Consider the following 14,416-nt stretch of genomic DNA (forward strand, 5'->3'; position numbering starts at 1 on the left):
TTGTACACCTGAAACTAATATATATGTTGTATGTCAATTATAATCACATTAAAAAAAGTAAAAAGTGAACGAAAACAAGTGTGACAGCAAAATCACTGCTCAGACTGCTCCCATTCTTCCCAAAGATTCAAATCTAAGTAGCTTTGAGTGACCCCTCTTTTCAGAAGAGCTAGAAATTGGCAGTGAGTTCACAAACAGTACTTTTACAGATTGGAAAAGGAGAGAGTGAAAAAAGACACAGAACACTCAGGTTGGTAGGCCACAGGTTTAATCAGCAAAGGAACTTAGGAGGCTTGTCTGGGGTAGCTGCACCTGCCCTCCAGGTGCTATAAATATTTTTAAGAGGCCTTGACAAGGCTCAGTCATGTATTCAATCCAGATGGTCTCAATAACACTTTACTCTCTCAAGACTGCATCGTTGAAAATGGTTCCAACTGTGAGAATGGTCGGCGGGCATACTTTCCAAGTGCAAGGGTGGGAGAGGAGTGCGAGACCTCAGACCTCCTGGATCCAGCGCCCAGGTCGGCCCATGGCCACATCCATGGATGCCTTCCTCTGACACTGGTCTGCTCCACCTTTCCTGAAATAGGTATGGATGCTTTCTGAATATTTGCCTGTTCTAGGAGCTTTTAAAATACTCTCTTGTTTTCATTTTAGAGTCTTATGGAGATGTTTAGGTTCTAAATCGAATCGAGCAGTACTTAAGTATTTTCTCTTTTAAATAAATTTAAAACACTTTGAATTTTAGTATACTGAGTTTAAAATTCATGCCTGAATTTAGAAGAGACTTAATGCTCTTCCAAGAGTTGGTTGGAACCAGTAGTTAACGTTCAGATCCTTTATTTGGCAAAACGTTTAAATCAAAAAAGAAATACAAGGAGTTCCCATCATGGCTCAGCGAAAGTGAATCTGACTAGCATCCATGAGGACGCAGGTTTGATCCCTGGCCTCGGTTGGTGGGTTAAGGATCCAGTGTTGCTGTGAGCTGTGGTGTAGGTCACATACTATAGCTCCTATTCGACCCCTAGCCTGGGAAAGTCCATTGCTGTGAGTGCAGCCCTAAAAAGGCCAAAAAAAAAAAAAAAAAATTACATATGAGGAGAGAAAGAGGGAGGAGGGAGAGACTATAGATCTCTAGAGTAAATAAATCAGGAGTTGGCTTTAGGGGTAAAATAGTGGCAAGTACTCTGTCTAGGGCTTAACTCACATCAAATGATTTACTATTGGACAATAACATTCAAATAAATGAAGATCCCTCATTGGTGGCTCTCAGGGGAAAAAAAAAGTATTCCTGGCCAGAGGCATGGGAATCAGGTTCCAAATATCTATAATTAGAGCTTATTTGCTCTGCCTTGTCTGTTTTTCTTTTTTTTTTTTTTAATTTTCCTGCCTTTAACTGGTTTAGCCTGCATTGTTTTTAAACCTCTTTTAATTTTGTCATTTTAAAAATGATTCAGTGCTTTAAGATATTGGGGAAATGTTTCTTAAGTAAAAGTTTGCTCTCCGAGTGGGAGGAAAAGGTGGAGGTCACCATGGGTATTCCCTGCTCTACCGATTGCTGACTGAGAAAACACCTGTTTCAGCTAACGGGCTAAAAACTGAACAGCTGAAGCTTTTTCTTTTGATCTCTCCCATTAGGTAGTGCTTCCCCAGCTTACGTTTGCTGAGTATTGATTTCCACTGCAGATATGAGGTATCTGAGCTTGTCACTCTTTCCCTCTGTTTGTCAACTTTTACTTTTTGTTTAATCAGGCAACCCCATGGGGGTGGAATCTTATTCATTCTTCCAAGTGGTGCATAAACAGGTAACTGGAGAATGTTTGCAGAGTCCTTGGTGCATAAAATAATTGTCTCCGGAGCTCCTTAGCTGCAGAGCTGATGGGTATTTTCCATGTGAGTTTTGAGCAGGCTGAGCTATCTCCCCTTCATGAGGTTGGAGGTTGAGGTGTGAGGGGAAGAAATGAGAAAATTGCTTTATTATTTTCTGCTAACCTAGGTTTTTTTTTCTTCTAAGATAGCTGCAGAATGCCTGAGAGGTAATCTGGTTTGAAGTCTGCACCTTTCCCTATACTCACACTGCCTTTGATTCAGCAGGTGGGAGTAGCTGATGGGGGTAACTTCTTCCTTTATACTTGCTCTTGGTATGCCCCCCTGAAGCTTCAGCTGAAATAGTTGAGGCTGCATTTTCTTAATAGGCAAGCTCCATTCTGGGGTCAAGAGTATTTAGTACTTGTCAGGTTAAAGGGCAAAATGGTCAGAAAAAGGCAAACCTCTATCATCTAGCAGAGAACTCTCCTTCTAGGACACTCGACACCCAAGCCCTCAAAACTGATTAGAGTAAAATGACTTTATACAATTGAAAAACTCAATTAATTCTGAAAAGAGGTTAATAGATTTTTAAGAAAGAAATTGGTTTACATAGTTTGTGGGTGCCTCTATTTCACCCTAGCAACAAGAGTGATGAAAAACCATAAGTTAAACTAAAAACCATAAATTAGATCACACCACTCACCTGTATTAAATCTGTCAATAACTTTCCAATGCTCTAAAGTTAAAAACCCAAACTCCTGGTCATGGTCTTCTGGAGCCATATCGTCCAGCCCCTGCTTACCTCCCCAGCCTTATATCATGCTTGTTTCCCCAACACCCACCATGCTCTAGCCGCTTCAGTTCCTGGAACTGTCAACCTCTCTTACCTCTGGGCCTTTGCACACACCATTTCTGCTTCTTGAAATGCTTCTCTTACGGGCTCTTGGCAGGGCTGTTTCATTTTACCCTTTGGTTCTTAGTCTATCTTCTCAGAAAAGCCTTATGCAGCCACACAAATAAGTTCCCTCTGTTATTTTCTATTACAGCATCCTCTTCAACTTCATGTACTTTTTTTAGCTATTTGCTTGTGTATTGCCAGTCTTTGTTTATTGTGCCACAAGGGCTATGCCTGTTTTCTTCTTTTCTTCTCTCTCTCTCTGTCTTTTTTTTTTTTAAGATGGCCAGGTGATCCAGAAGAAATAATTCTTTATAGATTAATGTTATGGTATTGTTTACAGAAAATAAGGGGAAGTTTGAAATGTTTAGTATGATGAGTTTTGACAATTATGTACACCCAGGTAACCATCACTTATAATAAGATGATGTCTTTTCCATTATCCATGAAATTTCTCTCATGTTCCTCTCACATTAGTTCTTCACCAGAGGTAACCATTTTCTGATTTATGTTACTACAGCTTTGCCTATTCTTGGCTTTCTTTTCAACATAATGCCTGTGACATTCATTCATGTTGGTGCAGACAATTGGGTCACTCCTTTTATTGCTGACTAACCTTCTACTGTATGAACAGACTAAAAATTGTTTCTTCATTCTCTTGTTGATGGCATTTGGATTGCTTCCAGATTTTGGAATAGGACTGTTACACTCACTCAATTGTAGAAGAATTTTGTGTGTGTGTGTGTGTGTGTGTGCCTTCATTTCCCTTGGGGAGTTACCTAGAGATGGAATTTCTGGGTCACAGGGTAGGTGTATATTTAACCTTATAAAAAATGACCAAAAAGCCATCCATGTTTGTTCTCTTTACTAAAATATACCTAATTTCTCTTTCAGGGCCTGATACACAGTAGTCATTTACTATCTCTTGTTGAATGAGTCATTGCTCTTTTCAGTGTTCTGAGTGCCTGAGAGGCATTTGTCAACTATTCAAGGATGGCATTTTTATTGACAAATTATGACTCTAAGGTAAATTCAAATAATTAGGATAAACAGACTTTGGCAAGGACAGTGTGCAAAGCCAATTTTGAAATTAAGGTATAGCCTTAACATTTTGGTCTGTTTTGCTTTCTTTCTTTTTTTTTTTTTTCCTTCTTTAATTTTTTTCCCTGGTTGACCTCTACTCCCTAAGCCAAAATCATTCCTACCCTTTGTTACCATGAGTCAAGCCCTTAAGTGGGTTTGCTTATGATTTTCCTTCCAAGAGGTTGGGGTACTTTCTAAGGAGAGCTTAGTCATTTAGCACCTGTTGGGGAAAGTGATGGGTAAGGTACTCAGAGGGTCAAGGGAAGAAGTGAAGTTACACCACTCATCCCTCCTTATTCTTTATCAGGAAGTCACCAAGAAAACTTACTACTTCCTCTCCATAGCAGTGAGTCAGGCCAAAGTCAATATTTAGTGGGTGGAGATGATGGGTGCTTTATTTAAAGTGAAGTTTCAAGGAGTCTCATACTGATTTGAAGTGACCCACATGGGTCACACTTCTCTCTCAGAACCTTTATTCCTTTGATTTTTCCTGGAAGCTTGCAAGTCTCTGGGGAGGGTCCAGGAGTAGGTGAGTGAATCTGGGTGCTATGGGGAGGATTGGGAGAGAGGATGGGTGAGGGTGTAATAGTGCAGTGGGTGGGTGGCAATTACATTGATTAAAAAAATCAGGTGCTGGTTTCATGAGTAACTCCTTAAAAGGCAAAGTCCTTCTGCAGTTCGTGAACATTTGCATAACTGCTCATTAACTCTTGGGAGAACTGAATCACTGGAATGTCATGGGGGCAGTTTATTTCTATCAAGGCTGGTGGAATCTTTCTGTGGTGGGTATGGTCTACCTGAACCCCTATAACATAACAACCCGTAATATCCGGTACAGAAGCTCCTTCACTTCTGGCAGTTGATTAGGAGTTGCAGAGTTCATGAATACTGACATAGAAAGCATCTAGAAATTAAACAGGGGAAAGTAAAGACCCTATTAAAAGTTTTCCTTTTCCAAGGATAGGAGAGAACTCAGATAACATAGCTAAATGGAAGGATTTTAATACTCCGTCAAAACCATTAAGAAAAATCTGCTCATAATTCTTACCTTTCCTACTTTACAAAACTGTTTTATGTGAACTTAAAATTAAAAAAAAAAAAACTACACAACACAGGCTAGCTAGAACAGTTATAACAAACTATTTTAAGGAAAGGAGGCAATTTTCACTAAAACTGGGATAATATTGTTAGTAAAGTCAGATAGTAAATTTAGCTCTGATCATCTTGGCAGCTTTAGCAAAACAATAACAATAAAAACAGATATAGTTCTTATTATTTGATAAAGGGAATCATAAATACCCATTTGGAGTATTTTTTGGTATTGAATTCCTAAGAGAAATTAACTTGGTAGGTTTCATTATAAAGGATAATAAAGAAATGGGCATGACTGCAGAGATGTCCCATAAGTAATGTCTCTTCCATTCATGATCCTTCAAAATCTAAGGGCATAATATTAAGCTGTTTTCAGTGAAGCTATCTCTCTGGTCACCTAAGCTGATTTAATTTGACACAGAATTTGAATATTGACAATTTGTTGCTGGATTTCTTAATGTTCTTAGGCTATGGATCTCTTTTTAAAATACTAATTTATGCACATGAAACACAGTATAGATATGTAATGAAATCACCTACATTGAAGTACAGATATTGATATATCTGAAATTGTGATATATTTATATATTAATTAACATATTAAATAAGAGGATATATCACTGGGTCTACAAACTACTCCAGTTTAATGTAGTGATGAGTGTAAACAGTATTTCAACATATTTGTATGATTGTAGGATAATAAGAAAAATATCTGAGATCTCTAGTAATAGCCACAAATACTGTTAATATTACTGTGGTTTCTTTCCTACATTCATAAAGGAAAATGTATAAATACCAGTTCGAAGTTACTGAAAATAAAGATGCATTTTTTTTTTCCATCCGAGTTCATGAATCACTTGTATTCTATCCATGGGATCCTTGGGATCTAAGGATACCAGTTTAAAGACTAATGATTTAGAGGTTGAAAATCAGTAAAGTAACTAATTTTCACTTGGTTTTTCTGTCAGGAACTTAATGAGTCAATCCATGATTGATTGAGTGACTTACATAAAGATATTCGTTATGAATGAAGGGACTCCATCAGTTTTAGAGAATGAGAAACAAAGTTGATGTTACATTAGGTGAAACCATTTTTCAGTTTTCTATTTGATTTTCTTCGATTTCTTGATTTTTTTAAAAAAACTATTTCTTGAACAACTCTTGTTAAACAGTGAAAACTATTTGATTTCTTAGACCCTTGCAAAAAAAAAAAATAGATGTTAAAATAAATGAAAAAAGAAAAGATAGTTCCCATTGTGGCTCAGCAGGTTAAGAACACGACTAGTATGCATGAAGACGCAGATTAGATCCCTTGCCTCATTCAGTGGGTTAAGGATCTGGTGTTGCCACGAGCTGGGTGTAGGTTGTAGATGTGGCTTGTATACAGCATTGTTACGGCTATGGTACAGGCCAGCAGCTGCAGCTTCATTTCAACCCCTGGCCTGGGAACTTCCATATGCCACAGGTGCAGCCCGAAAAAGAAAAAGAAAAAAAAAAGAATAAGTGAAAAGATGAGTGAACAAATTTATTCTTGATATTTTCATTCTCTAGCTTCAGTTCTTTTCAGTAATTCTTTCTTGGAGGTGCGAAAAAGTAGTAAGATTAGATGCAGTTTCCTGCTACCTCTCAACTTATCGGCTTGTAGAGATTTCAAAGCTTTTAGCTTTGAAAAAAGGTGAAATCATGTATCTGAAAGATTAGGACGCTCTATCATCAGTACCTGACTCAAGGAAAATCCTTGAATTTAAGGATGACAACAAATGACAGTCTGCCCCTCAGAAAGTTGAGACAAGTTAGGCCTTTTATGCTGTTCACCCTTACTTCTTCACCTTTCTGATTTACCAAGATTCATAGCTGAGAATACCAAAACAAGAGGGGAAGGAAGCAGTGGACAAAAGGGAAAGCAGAAAGATGGTAAGAAGAGGAGTAATAGAGGAGAGGAGGCGTGGGAGGAGAAAAAGGAAAGGAATTCTGTTGGTGATGAACATTTACTATCGATCCATCATCAAACATGGACCCCTTGAGCTGTTTTGTGTGTATCTGTGGGGTGATGGGGTATCTTACTGTGTGGACCACCTCTGCATTGTTTCCAGTGCAGTCTTCTGGGCCTCTCTCCCAGCCTCTCTCAAACATAAATGCCCATGGGACCCAGGACCATGCATATTTAACTAACTTTCCAAGTGGTCCCAGTGCTCCTTAAAATTGGAGAAGTACTGATTTTGATGAGGGAGAAAAACTTGCTTGACTCTTGCTATGGGAAATTAATCTAATTCTATTCCCCTTGCATTAGGCGGGCACAAAATTCTGCTCTTTCACAGACCAGTACACTGACTGCCCTGGAATTCAGGGATTTTTAACATCTGGCCAAACAACAGTTTAAATGTTTTCTTACTTTCAGGCAATTATTAGAGAGGAATCACAGTAGGCAGCAATGAGTTAATTTTCAGGGGCCTCAAGCTCTTTTCTTCAGCTTCTCAGAAAGAGAAGGGCAAAATCAAGATCTCCTGCTGATCCTGAGTTTTTGGGTGTGAGAGAGATTTTTACCCATATGTATCTACTGATCATTCTTAGATGACAGGGAGTAGAGCCAGATGTCTAGATATTAAAGTACATTTGTATTATCCAGAGAGAAAGAGCTACAAAACCAACCCCCACACAATTTATATTGGCTTTCAAAAGAAGGCCTCTATGAATTTGCCTCCCCCCCCCCAGCAAAATTTACTTTGGCCAATGTAAAAATCCATTTTTCTATTTTATGAAGACATTCTGTAAAGCTTGAGCTAAGCAGTCCCAAACAGTTTCACTCACCTAGATATTTTCTAGAGCACTTTTTCATGCTATTTTTAGTCCATGATACTTCTGTCAGTTCCCAGGTCATACCAAATTACACAAAAAACCTATCCCTATCCAGCCATCTGACTAGTCCTATTGCACATACCATTCCAAATGAAGTTTTCTTAAATGTAAATATAAAAGTAAAACAAAATTAGATGGATATGACACTATTTGAACATAAAATGAAATTCATGGGATAGAAGTAAACTATAGACTTCCCCCTAATAAAAAAACAAATTTAAAGCACAAAACTAAACTTTGACAATTTTGCTTTATTTTTGAGGCCAAAATAATTGATGGCTTTAGAGTTTTTCTTTGGTCTCCCTTTTACCTAGAAAGTGAGCATTTAAAACCACACAGGGCTGAACTTTTTCACCACCATTCAGGTTATCTTTTAGACACGGTATGAATTTTTCACATGAAAAGCACTTTCATTGACATTTTAGCAACTTTATTTTTTTTATCTTAATTTTTTATTTTTATTTTTTAATTTATTTTTTCCCACCATTTTAGCAACTTTAAAACTGGCTGTAGAGCATTTAACTCAGGCACTGACCATTTTCTTAGTACCATTAAGGATTTAAAGGAAGAGGCCTAGATCCTGGAAAAACCGTCAGTTCAGAACGATAGTTTCTATCAATCATCCAAATAGTCTGCCTTCATGTTTTTTCAGGTTAAATTCTTTGTCCTAAGAATTTGTCAATTCACATTATTCTATAAACCTTTGTAATTTTTTTTTTGACTTACTTTTACAGCCTCACTTGGAAATAGAGTACTTTGAAGTGTGCCTTGCAGATTTGACATTTGTAAACGGGTTGGGAGAGACTTTGAGCAATCTACCAATATCTGACTTCTTATACATGCCACCTGAATGATCCTGCACAGATAGGAATTGGTTCATATTTTAATAAATCCCCAGAAGTTACTAACATTACTCTTAGTTACTTCTTTTATCTCATGATGTTCAAAGTTTCTTTGATTCAATTGCTTCATTTATCAACTGCCTAATGAGAGCATCTTTTAACCATGTAAACTTACAAGAGTCTGTCTTAACTGATAAGAGTCTGTCTGTTGACTGGCTTCTCTTTTCTCTTACAATCTCCACAGACTGCCAGTTCTGCTCTGCTGATCTGGTTTGGGTTGGTCTAGAATTGGAAGATTTCAGACAATTGGCTGTTAGTTTGGTGGATTATGATATTTAGGTATTTTACCCTTTTAGGGGAGAAGGTTGTGGAGGGAAGGTAGAAAGAGAAGTTTTATATTGCTGACCTAAATGTGGTTCCAGGGGCTGCACTTTTGACCAGAACAAGGGAAGTGATCACCTCATTTCTGTACTAGTTAGACAGTAATTGGAGTTCACATGTCATTAAGTCTTGTGTGGGTGTGTCTTGGACAAACTGGTATTTCCAGAGGACACATGAGATTTGGAACACTTAGGCAGAGTGTTTAAAAGAACTAGGGTGGATAGCCTGAAGAAGAGTAATGGGAGATATTACAGACATTTTCAGGTAACTAAAGGACATAATGTAAGGTTTAGTTTTGTCCCTATGTGACCCCAGAAGCAAAACGAAGGCCCATGAGTGGATGTTGCAAGGAGCCAGATTTCTCTTCAGTGAAAGGAAGAATTTTTTAAATCAATTTGAATTATCTCTATACAGAATACTTTGCTTTGGGATATAATAAGTTCCTCATCAGTGAGAGTATACAAGCACAAATAGGACAGCAATTAAGAGTTGTGTAATAGAATAGATCTAGCAAGGAAGGTTTGAACAGTTGACTTCTAAGTTGTTTTCAAAGCACTCAGATTATGTTTTAGGAAATGGTTTTATAATCTTATTAATAGAAATTGGCCAAAACTGATAAGCAGAGCATGGCGGGAAAAAGTTGTGTTTAGGTTCCCTTTTCTTGGTCTGAAAGATATTAGGGTTGTGACCTTAGGCATGTCACTTTAGCCTCTGGGTCTTCAATTCTTTAACTAGAAAATAAGGGTTTTGAACCAAGTGACTTCTAAGGATGCCTGTAGCATTAATACTGTGATTCTAATGGGGGGGGGGGTCCACCCTTGCCTTGCTCTTTTACTTAAGCTTTGTCTCCATAGTACCACCTCTTCATGGCTCATCCAGGGGGTTAGAGGCTCAGAGTAACCTCCACTGATACACTCCTCTATGTACCTCCAGAGAAACACCTGAGTAGCAGGTCTAAAACAAAAAGCAGCTGCTATATTCAGCAGAGTAGGGCTTCTGGAGAGTGGTGGAATCACAACAGTCCTGAAGGTCATCCAGCAAGACAGAGTCTATATCCAGTATTTGTTACAAAAGTTGTTCAGGTTAACCAACTTGCCCATAATTCAATAGTTGAACTTCTTAATATACTGCTATAACTGTCTTTACCACTCAGCCTATGTGAGTTTAAGTTATTGATTTATAGACCTTCAGATTTATCCCATAGAGCCATGTAAAAGCCCTGAAGAGGCATTATTCTCTCTCTCGGCATAAGCTATGTTGGTGCCATTTAGAGGTTTATCTTTCATCTTCCTCCACTCAACGCCTCTGCAGGGTTTCCCATCCTTGCCCCCTCCTCTCCCTCCCTGGTATTTGCTATTATGCGGTGGAAAAACGCAGAGACTCATCTTGTTTTGCCACTTTCTGAATAGCTGAAATTATTTTGAATAGTCAATAAGAAAACCATGTAGCAAAACCCACATCAAAAGCTCAGATGTTGGGGTATACCTTTCAAATTCTATTAACTGCAGAGGCCATGTACAGGGAGGGGGAAGCATAGAGGTGGAGATGTGTTTAAAGAAAGAAAAGGTCAGATTGATAGCGAATAACAAGTTTGAGAGAGTGAGACAGAATATTTCCATCACAGAGAATAAAGAGTTTAGCTTCCAAGAGGCATATATGACCTCTTACTGTCATTTTACTTTGTGAGAAGATAACTCTGGAAAGTCCTTCTGATGGATCCCACTGGAAAGTGTTTTGATGAGCTTTCCTTCGACAGGCTTTTTTTTTTTTAATTTAATTTTATTTTTATTAAAGTATAGTTGATTTACAGTGTTGTGTCAGTTTCTGCTGTATAGGCTAGTGACCCAGTCATTCATCTATCTATCTATCTATCTATCTATCTATCTATCTATCTATCTATATACATACACACACACACATTCTTTTTTTCATACTGTCTTCTATCATGTTCTACCATAGACTTTTTTTTTAACATTGAAAAGAATGATTTTATAGGTTTAGTTAAGTGGGTAAAGGACAATTTGAGCATAGTTGGGGGTGGGGACATTGGGAATCTTTTCTGGGTATCTGTAATTAGAGACAGAAGTTCCAAACTGGCATCATGCAGGTGTTTCAGTGATACTGTAGGTTGTGATCACCCTCTTACTCTCATAGTGTGCTATGAGCAGTAGGTTTACATGTCCTCATTGTCACAGTGTTTACTTTGACTCTTCAGTGTCAATGACTAGACAAGTATATCTGTGATGCGACCAGAGATCCAAAAATGCCTGTGTCTAGACATAGAAAACAATCAGAAGTCCAAAGTGAAGAGACTTGATTGATTCCTGGGCTAGAAGTCCTTCTAATACCACACCTCTAAACTCAAATAACACTGTCTTACTTGCTCCTGTGAGCTTACATCATCAGTCTAGTAACATCTTAGTCCTGTGAATGCATGATTAGAAGAGGCTATTTAAAAAGGTTCCATAGCAAATGTGAGGATTAAGGAGAAAGACTAAGCTGCATCTCCTAGCTAAAGCCAGAGGAAAAGAGGTATTTCCCTCCCTTTGGAATGTTGGCCTGAGAAAGCTGTAATTTGTGATTAATAGCTAAGGTTTTAGGGCCAGAAAACATCTTCTTACAAATGGTATAAAATCAGTTAATTTTATGTCTCCATATTCTTATTCTTAAAACAAGAATAATGCTGGTACTTAACGTGAATCCATTAAGATGTCTTTGGTTTCCTTGTGGCACAGTTGGGTAAGGATCTGGTGTAGTCACTGCAGTGGCTAGGGTCACTGTAGTGGCTCAAGTTTGATCCCTGGCATGGGAACTTCCACGTGCCAAGGTGAGCACCGCCCCTCCCAAAAAAAAAAAACCAAAAAGAAAGAAAAAAAACTTAAGCTAGTTTAAGGGAAAGGTATTGTCCTGTGTATCTGTGAAGTCTTGAAGTAGATCTAGCTTTAGCTGTGGTTTAGTTCAGACGCATAATTTTATCAAGCCTTTAGTTGCATTTCTTTGCAATCCTCTTGCTGTGTCTTCCTTCTTGCATCAGCCATGCCCTCAGGCTGTCTCACCTCAGGGGAATAGCAATCGTCATGGCACTTCTATACCTTACATCCTCATATCCTACTATTTAAAAGAAGAGTTTCTCTTCTGGTAGTGCCCATGGAAGGGAGAATAATCTTTCCCAAAGCCGTCAGCACATGTCTCTTTATAGCTCTAAGGGTGACTTAGCTCATAAATACACTCTGAAGAATCACTGGGCAAAAAAGTTGAGATGATAGAAATAAGGTTTACTTCTAGGGCTGAGAGTGGGATCAAAGCCCCATCGACCATTATACAAAACGTAGAGGGGAGGCAATTACCCAAAGGAAAATAGACACATGTTTCTGGACGGGGAGAGAAACTGATGTTGGAGGCCATTAAGAACAGTATCCTATAGGGTGGTTGTGAAGGTCTTAGCAGAATTTCTGACCATTGGAAGGAATAGACAAGTGCAAACCATGAGTATTATGTTGGTGTCATGCTATAGTCACTTTCTGACTAGAAGTACTGCCTCACCTTTTATCTGTAACGTCTGCCCCTCCTATTTAGCAAGTGTGGAGAACCAGATTAGCCTTATCTCTGTGTCTGACTTGCTGGGTGGTCTTGGCCAAGTCACTGACATCCTGTTTATCAGAAATGAAGCTCAGATGAAATATGAGTTGAAGTAACTTTCTAGAAATAGTGTTTTGTTTTGTTTTTTGTTTTTTTCTTCTTTCTTTGACCCCCAGGAAACCTTAGCTAAAGTTCATCATGATTCAGGGACCCTAGTTTCATGGTTTAATTTAAATCAAAAGGCTTCGAAGTCAGGCAGGTTTTCGATTTGAATTCCAGCTCTGCTAGTGCTATGATGGTGGGCAACTTCATTCTTCAAGCCTCAACTTCCTTCACAGGGGAAGGGATGGCAAATAAGATCAGATTTTCATGCTTGACTTACATCAATGTAATAGAATTGGAGTGAGGCACAGGTAACATTTATGCAGTGGTAGATAAATTGAACAGTAACTTGGATTTAGAAATGTATGTTGGTGATTTCATCTACTCTCCTTTTTAATGTCTCTCACTTGCCTGATGACTACATATATTTACCCGTAAGGGATACTGAGACATTAAATTGAGGATCTGGGAAGTTAAATTAGAAGGATGCATGTGTGTACATCATGATCAGAGGGCACCTTTCCCCCTCCCCTAACTAGGCTGATTCTCATCTCATACAGGGCTGTTATGAAGAATTAGTGAATATTCAACCAATTTTGAACTAGTTCATTCATACTTCTCCATTTCTTTTCATTTTTTTTTCTTCCCCTACATCCACATTTGGTTTGCTGGTACTACCTAGTGGCAATTGTAGGTATTGTTTCTTAAAAAATTTTTTTGGCGTATCGTTGACTTACAATGTTGTATGAGTTTCAGGTGTACAGCAAAGAGAATCAGTTATGCTTATACACATACCCATTCTTTCTCAGGTTCTTTTCCCATATAGGTTATTACAGAATATTGAGTTTCTTATGCTATATAGCAGGTCCTTGTTAGTTATCTATTTTATGTATAGATATATAACATGCATATGTTAATACAAATTCCCAATTTATCCCTCACTTTCGGTAAGTTTGGTTTCAAAGTCTGTGAGTCTTTTTCTATTTTGGAAATTCATTTGTATCACTTTTTTTAGATTCCACGATTCCACATATAAGTGATAATATGATTTTTTTCTTTGACTTATGTCACTTAGTATGATTATCTCTAGGTTTATCCGTGTTACTGCAAATGGCATTATTTCATTCTTTGTATGGCTAAGCAATATTCTACTGTGTATACATACCACATCTTCTTTATCCAGTCCCCTGTTGCTGGATATTTAGGGTGCTTCCTTGTCTTGGGTATTGTAAATAGTGCTACAGTGAACATTGGGGTGCATATATATTTTCAAGTTATGGTTTTCTCTGATATATGCCCAGAAGTGGGATTGCTGCATCATATGGTAGTTCTATTTTTAGTTTTCAAAGCAAGCTCCATACCGTTCTCCATAGTGGTTGCACCTGCTTACATTCCTACCAACAGTATAGAAGGGTTCTCTTTCTCCATATCCTCTCCAGCATTTATTGTTTGTAGACTTTGTGTTAATGGCCATTCTGACTGGTGTGAGGCGATACCTTGTAGTAGCTATTGTTTAAGCTTGATAGTGGCACTGCACTTTTTTTTTTAAACCACTTTTTTTAATTTCACAGATGTAATTTTACTTTGATTTTTGTCCACTGGGAAGGGTCAGGATCTATGTTCCTCACATTCAACTTTGTATTTCTAGCATCATCCACGGTTTGCATATTTTGTCACATGCAATATGAATTAATAAGAGCTCTAAAAGTTAACAAGGTAGATACTTGCATCATTTTTTGAAGAAGGAAAAGGGTTCAGTAAGAGTATACGGTTTTCC

At 38.0% G+C, this 14,416-nt stretch overlaps 1 long non-coding RNA gene across 4 annotated transcripts in view; it reads left to right on the forward strand.

Annotated features, from left to right (window-relative positions):
- Positions 1–448: 448 nt before the first annotated feature.
- The window catches only part of LOC146400119 (uncharacterized), a 359,144-nt gene continuing 345,176 nt past the window's right edge, over positions 449–14,416 (forward strand). For 3 of the 4 annotated variants that reach the window (XR_014816254.1, XR_014816252.1, XR_014816255.1), the window contains exon 1: positions 449–589. This is a non-coding gene — a long non-coding RNA (uncharacterized LOC146400119). Of the gene's footprint in view, positions 590–4,023; positions 4,317–14,416 lie in introns of those variants that run through there. The other variant, XR_014816253.1, reaches the window with a different exon arrangement.

Source organism: Sus scrofa, chromosome 9 (genome assembly GCF_054392235.1).
Source record: "Sus scrofa isolate SSC_HxYL_T2T_F1_AM1 chromosome 9, Sscrofa_HxYL_maternal_Yorkshire_Landrace_v2.0, whole genome shotgun sequence".
In the NCBI taxonomy this organism is placed as follows: Eukaryota; Metazoa; Chordata; class Mammalia; order Artiodactyla; family Suidae; genus Sus; species Sus scrofa.